Raw genomic sequence first — 8091 nt, 5'->3', positions numbered from 1 at the left:
GTTGAAAAGGAATAATAGGACTAGATTTCTATCTCATTCTTGATTTCATATTTCTTGATTTCAAACTATGTTACAAAGCTATACTAATCAAAACAATATGGTACTGACCTAGAAATAGACACACAGAAAAATAGAACAAAAAAAAGTCACCAGAAATACATCCTTGATATATGGTTAACTAACATTTGACAAGGTCTCCAAGAATATTTAATAGGGAATGGATAGTCTCTTCACTAAATGATGCTAGGAAAACTAATCACATGCAGAAAAATGAAATTGTACCCTTAGATTGCACCATTGAAAAGATTAACTTGATATAGATTAAAGACTTAAAGATAAAATCTGAAAGAGTAAAACTTCTGGAAGAAAATAGGAAAAACCTTCTTGATGTTGGTCTTGGCAGAGATTTTTTGGATCTGATGCCAAAAGCACAAGCACTAAAAACAAAAATTAATAAAGGGGGCCAAATCAAACTAAAGAGGTTTTGCACAGCAAAATAAATAATCAACAAAATGAAAAGGGAACCAATGAAATGGGAGAAAGATTTACAAATCATATATCTGATAAGGGTTTAATATCCAAAATATATAAACAACCCAACCCATAAACTCAACAGCAAAAAAATAATCCAATTGGAAAAAGAGCAGAAGAGAGGTGCCTGGGTGGTTCAGTTGTTTAAGCATCCGACTTCGGCTCTGGTCATGATCTCACAATTCACGAGTTCAAGCCTTGTGATGGGCTCTATGCTGATAGCTTGGAGCCTGGAGCCTGCTTTGTATTCTGTGTCTGCCCCTCTCCTGCTCATGCTCTCTCTCTCTCTCTCTCTGTCAAAAATAAATAAACCTTAATAAAAAGAAAAAAAGAAAAAAGAGCAGAGGGCCTCAGTAGACATTTTTCTGAAGAAGCCATACAGATGGCCATCAGATACATGAAAAGTTGTTCACATCACTAGTCATCAGAATAATGCCAATGAAAACCACAATGAGATATCACATCACACTGTTTAGAAAGGCAATCATGAAAACGACAAAAAATTTAAAGTTTTAGCAAAGATGTGGAAAAAGGGAACTCTTGTATACTGTTTGTGAGAATATAAGTTGTTGCAGCCACTACAGAAAACATTATGGAGGTTTCTCAAAAAATTAAAAATAGAAATACCACATGATGCAGGAATTCCACTTCTGGGTATATATCCAAAAGAAATGAGAACAGGATACACATTTACACTCTTATGCTCATTGCAGTATTACTGACAATAGGCAAAACATGGAAACAGCCTCAATGTCCACCAATGTATGAATACATAAAAAAGTCTGATAACTTACACATACACACACAATGGAATATTATTCAGCCTTTAGAAAGGATAATATTCTCACTTGTGACAACACAGATAAATTTGAAGGACATTAAGCTACATAAAATAAGCCAGATGCAGAAACAAAAATACTGTATCATCTCAGTTATGTGGAACCTAAAACAGTCAAAATTCATATAAGTATAGAGTAGAATGGTGGTTGCCAGGCATGGGGAAATGGGAAATGGGGAGATGTTGGTCAAAGAGTACAGAGTTTCAATTATGCAAGAGATAATCAGTTCTGGAGATCTAATGTACAGAATAGTGACTCCATAGACCTGGAAATCTAATGTGCACTTAACAATACATTATTGTGGTAGTGCTTGGGTGGCTCAGTCAGTTAAGCAGCTGACTCTTCATTTCAGCTCAGGTCATGACCTCATGGTCATGGGTTCCAGCCCTGCATTGGGCTTTGTGCTCAGTGTGGAGCCTGCTTCGGATCTTCTGTCTCCCTCTTTCTGCCCCTACCCCGCTCATGTTCTTTCTCCCTCTCTTTTCTCTCTCCCTCAAAAACAAATAAATGTTTAAAAAATTTTTTTTAAAATACTGTACTGTGTAAGTAAAATTTGCTGAGTAGATCTTAAGTGTTCTCAACATATGCGTGCACACACACACACACACACACACACACACACACAATGGTAACTAAAAGATATAATGGTCTGGTTAATTGGCTTGATTGTGTTAATCATTTCACAATGTACATTTATATCAACAACATTATTGTTTTATAACTTTAGTATATTTACAAGTTTTGTTCCTTTTACTTCAGTATAGCTGGAAAAAAGAAAAAATACTTAGACTTACTAATTGGCGGGGTATTTCAAATTAAAGAGGAGTTATTTTCTACACTTTTTTCTCTTTTTTTTTTTATATGAAGTTTATTGACAAATTGGTTTCCATACAACACCCAGTGCTCATCCCAAAAGGTGCCCTCCTCAATACCCATCACCCACCCGCCCCTCCCTCCCACCCCCCATCAACCCTCAGTTTGTTCTCAGTTTTTAACAGTCTCTTATGCTTTGGCTCTCTCCCACTCTAACCTCTCTTTTTTTTTTTTTCCTTCCCCTCCCCCATGGGTTCCTGTTAAGTTTCTCAGGATCCACATAAGAGTGAAACCATATGGTATCTGTCTTTCTCTGTATGGCTTATTTCACTTAGCATCACACTCTCCAGTTCCATCCACGTTGCTACAAAAGGCCATATTTCATTTTTTCTCATTGCCACGTAGTATTCCATTGTGTATATAAACCACAATTTCTTTATCCATTCATCAGTTGATGGACATTTAGGCTCTTTCCATAATTTGGCTATTGTTGAGAGTGCTGCTATGAACATTGGGGTACAAGTGCCCCTATGCATCAGTACTCCTGTATCCCTTGGGTAGATTCCTAGCAGTGCTATTGCTGGGTCATAGGGTAGGTCTATTTTTAATTTTCTGAGGAACCTACACTTTTTAAAAACTAGAATGAGAACATTCAATTGTAGTATAGATATGTATACAAAGTATATAGTAACCTTTTTCCAAAAATTGTTCTGGAAATGTCAATGAAAAATATGCATATACCCTATGACCTCTTAAACCTTCCTTTGTGAATCAATCTTAGAGAAATAAAAGTGCTTTTCTGAAAGTATATGTGCTCAAGAAGTTATATTTCAGCTTTTATTGTAAACATTTTAGCAGGGAGTGGGAGCTTGAACAAATGTCCACCAAAAGAGGTATCACTGAGCACTTTTATGGCACCTCTATGCTATGGAATATTATGCAAACATTATTAAGAACAAATGGTTCTATATTTGTCTAAAACAAAGTGCAAACACTATATATAGCATAATCCTTGCAGTAGAAGGTATTTGTACCAGCTTATATCCCCTAAGCAACTTACTATTCAAGTAAATAATGACAGCATACTATCGTAAGCATTTACAGCTCTCCACCCTTCTGCTTCATCTTCAGGTGGGGTAAGCCAGGACTGCCTAAGTGTTAATGCCTGACAGATCAGCCTTTAACTAATGATGGGTAATTGCAGCATAACCTTCACAGCTTCCTTGGCCCCCAGGGTGAGATAACTCTGAGATAGGCTCTACACTGCCTCCACTAGTTCCCCAGAAGTTTTCAGTGTCAGTTTACTATAGTCGTAATGTGCTAAAATAATACACCTTTATTTGCCTCCTTTTTTCCCTGACTCACATCCTCCCTACCAGTCAGTGTTCTCTACACTCTTCTCCTCAAAGCCACATATGGGGATGGGCATTTATTGCAGTGGTTTGCACAAAACATGAATTGTAGCTTTGAGGAGAAGAGTGTAGAGAATGATACTTGTTTAATTCAAGAGGATAAATATAAATTAGAGCAGTGTGTCAGGAGTCCCAAAGAGCACTCCCAGGTTGGAAGATTTGCTAGGAGTGTAGACACAGTAAGCCACTTTTATCACTTGAATACTGGGAACTTTCTCCAAATCCAAGTTCTAAGATGAAGGCCCAGGGTCATCCATTTAAACAGGCCTTTTATTTTCTTAATTTTTGTCTTTTATTTAAATCCAAGTTAGTTAACATATAGTGTAATAACGGTTCTAGGAATAGAATTTAGTGATTCATCACTTACATATAACAACCAGTATTCATCCCAAAAAGTGCCCTTCTTAATGCCCATCACCCATTTAGCCCATCCCCCTGACCCACCACCCTTCTAGCAAACCTCAGTTTGTTCTCTGTATTTGAGAGTGTCTTATGGTTTGCCTCCCTCTGTTTTTATCTTATTTTTCCTTCCCTTCCCCAATGTTCATCTGTTGTTTTTCTTAAATTCCACATAGGAATGAAATCATTTGATATTTGTCTCTTTCCACCTACTTATTTCGCTTAGAACGATACATTCCAGTTCCATCGATGTTGTGGCAAATAGCAAGATTTCATTCTATTTCATTACCAAGTAATATCCCATTGTGTGTGTGTGTGTGTGTGTGTGTGTGTGTGTGTGTGTGTACACATACCACAGCTTCTTTATCCATTCATTAGTCGATGGGTATTTGGGCTCTTTCCATAATTTGGCTATTGTTGATAGAGCTACTATAAACATTGGGGTGCATGTGCCTCTTCGAATCAGAATTTTTGTGTCCTTTGGCTAAACACATAGGAGTGCAATTGATGGGTCAAGGGGTAACTCTAGTTTTATTTTTTGAGGAACCTCCATACTGTTCTCCAGAGTGGCTGCACCCAGTTTGAATTCCCACCAACAGTTCAAAAGCGTTCCCCTTTTTCCATGTCCTTGCCAAAATCTGTTCTTTCCTGAGTTAATTTTCACCACTCTGACAGGTGTGAGGTAGTATCTCATTGTGGTTTTGATTTGTATTTCTCTTATGATAAGTGATATTGAGCATCTTTTCACCTGTCTGTTAGCCATCTGGACATCTTCTTTGGAAAAGTGTCTATTCATGTCTTCTGCCCATTTCTTTACTGGATTACTTGTTTTTTGGGTGTTGAGTTTGATAAGTTCTTCAGATTTTAGTTACCAACCCTTTATCCAATATGTCATTTGCAAATATCTCCTCCCATTCTGAAGATAGCCTTTTTGTTTTGTTGATTGTTTCCTTCACTGTGCAGAAGCTTTTTATCTTGATGTGGTCCCAATAGTTCATTTTTGCTTTTGTTTCCCTTGCCTCTGGAGACATATCTGGTAAGAAACTGCTGTGGCTGAGGTCAAAGAGGTTGTTGCTTGTTTTTTCCTGTAGGATTTTGATAGTTTCCTATCTTATGTTTAGGTCTTTCATCCATTTTGAGTTTATTTTTGTGTATGGTGTAAGAAAGTAGTCCAGGTTCATTCTTCTGCATGTCACTGTCCAGTTTTCCCAACACCATTTGCTGAAGAGACTGTCTTTTTCCATTGGATACTCTTTACTGCTTTGTCAAAGATTAATTGGCCATACATTTGTGGGTCTGTTTCTGGGTTCTCTATTCTGTTCCATTGATCTATGTGTCTGTTTTTGTGTCAGTACCATCCTGTCTTGATGATTACAACTTTGTATATACAGCTTGAAGTCCAGAATTGTGATGCCTTCAGCTTTGGGTTTTTCTTCAACATTAATTTGGCTATTCGAGGTCTTTCATGGTTGCATACAAATTTTAGAACTGTTTGTTCTAGCTCTGTGAAAAATTAAACAGGTCTTTTAAAGGATAAAAGCCAAGCCTCTATATTAACTTCCCACACAAGCAGAGTTTGGTTAAGATTTAATTTATGCATTTTAAAAATTATTCTACTTGGCACAGTGAGTTCATGTGGCTTTTAAAATTAAAATAGTAATAACATAAATAGGAAATTCAATTCAATAATGATAACATAAAACATATAGTCACTTTAACATCCTCTCAAAATCCATTAAAATAATAGACTATTACAACTCCAACATTCATGCTAAAAAGGAAAGCAAGTCTCTAACAGACAAGAAGAGAGAAGAAATTTTAAAAGGTACAAAAAAATTAGGAACAGATTAATAAGAAAACTAAAAAATGCTGAAGAACCCTCTATCTCATAAAGAGAGAGAAGGGTACCTACAAATAATTATTGCTGCTAGCAGAACCTGTATATAACTATAAGAAAAATCACAATAGGTACTTTTCCCATGTAATTAAAGAACAGTGGAAACATTTCATTCCTTCTTTCTTACAGTAGCTGTTATCAGTGTTTTGACCCCAGAATAAAAATAGAAGTAGAACACTCTAAAACATGACTATTTACACAAGAAGATGAGTAGTACTTTAATTCTTGTCAGCCACCACAAAAGACATGGATTCCCTAAATTCAGAAGGCCAGGAAACTAAACTCTAAAGAAATCCTGGTAACTAAAATATGCACCTCAACAAGTACCCAAACTAAGGGTGTCCTCTTAATTCTAACCTGCATTCAAGACAAAAGAAAAGGGGAATCATTTATATCTAAGTAAATCAGTCAGTCAGATAAATCGTTTTTTTGTTTGTTTGTTTGTTTTGTTTTGTTTTTTAATGAGAACTCTACCACCAATGTGGTAGATCTCACCACAAGATCAAGAGTCACATGCTCTATGGACTAAGCCAGCCAGGTGACCACAGTGTGACTAATCTTAACCATTATATACAAATATGCATATACAATCAGTAATAATCAACAGTTGAAGAAACAAAATGTCAAAATTCTGCAAATTGAACAGAGTACACAACCTTAATATAATAGTTTCTCTTTTCCTATTAATACTAATATTGAAATTAATACCTCATTGTTGACTCTACATTTTATAATGCTGTATTTTCTCAAATCTCTGAAGCAGTCATTTTTAATTTCTACAAATTTTATTGAAATAAAATCTCAATATTTTGGCTGAATAGCAGAATGACCCAAGCTGAAGATAAAATTAATAACTGTAAGATTAAATTGAGGTATCTTCCAGGAATGTAATGTAAAAGTATGAAAAGATGAGAAGAAAAAAAGTGAGATACATAAAATGAGTATTATAATTCCAGTACCCTTTCAATAGAGATCAAAACAGACATTGAAGAGGAAGAAAATAAATAGTGCAAAATACATCTGAATAAAAGAATGACTAAGTGTCCAAATGAGAAGTCTAAGAAGAATTTTTTTAAAGTTTCAAAATCTGAAACATTTGGATGAAACTTTAAAAAAATTAAAGGAAAATTTTTTAAATTCCATAATGGAAATGTAAAAACAATCCCTAAAACAAAACAAGAATCAGATGAGACATTAGGACAATTTGCCCACAGTTCTGTGAGAAGTTTATTTTGATCCTATACATGCCATACCCAGACATACAAATAATTTTCTCAGTCAATGATAGAACAAGTAGAAAATACATAATTAAGGCTATAAAATATTTGAAAAACAAAACTAAAAATCTTGAACCTATGCACACGCATAGATTATTGTGTTTAACTGCAGCAGAATATGCACTCTGCAAGATGTTCATGAGACATTTATAAAATTTACTGTATACTAGATTATAAGACAAATTCCATTAAAATTTCATATGGCAAACATCACAGAACACATTTTCTGACCACAATGCATTTAAGTTAAAAATCAATTTTTAGATGACTAGATAAACATCATATTTGAAAACTAGAACTCCAGTCTTTAAACAACATAGGTCCAGATTTTAAATAATAGACATTAGAAAATATGTTAAAATGATCAATAATGAGAACATAATTTAACAAGTATGATTGGATATAAATGAAGCAATATAAAGACGAGATTTTGTAATATTGAATGTCCATACCAGAAAAAGGAAAAGGCTGAAAATTAATTATGCATATAAATTAATGCATATCAATACATTTCAAAAGGAAAAATACAATGAATTTAGAGAAGGTAAAAATAAAAGAAGTATAGGAGCAGAAATTAATAAAAATAAAAACCAGATATGACACTGATATATTCAGAAAAAGTGGGTTCTTTGAAAAGATCAATAAAACTTTATCCCCTGGCAAGGTTGAGTAGGAAAATAAAAAAAAAGATGGAAGGCACAAATAATGAATATCAAGAATTAAAAAGATCAGAACTTCACAAAATTAAAGATGGTTTTAGACATGAATACTTTAAAAGATAATATTAACTTATGTTAATACATTTGGAAAGTTAAATGAAATACATTCATAAGATAATATAGCAACAAAATTGAATCACAAAATTTGAAAATCTGAATATATTAGTACTTTGAACATGAAAGAAATGAAATTATATTAATAAT

This window comes from Lynx rufus, unplaced genomic scaffold (assembly GCF_022079265.1).
Source record: "Lynx rufus isolate CCGP_SWC_20201006 ecotype Redwood Valley unplaced genomic scaffold, mLynRuf1.p SCAF_19, whole genome shotgun sequence".
Lineage (NCBI taxonomy): Eukaryota > Metazoa > Chordata > Mammalia > Carnivora > Felidae > Lynx > Lynx rufus.
Note: the sequence above shows the minus strand (reverse complement) of the source record.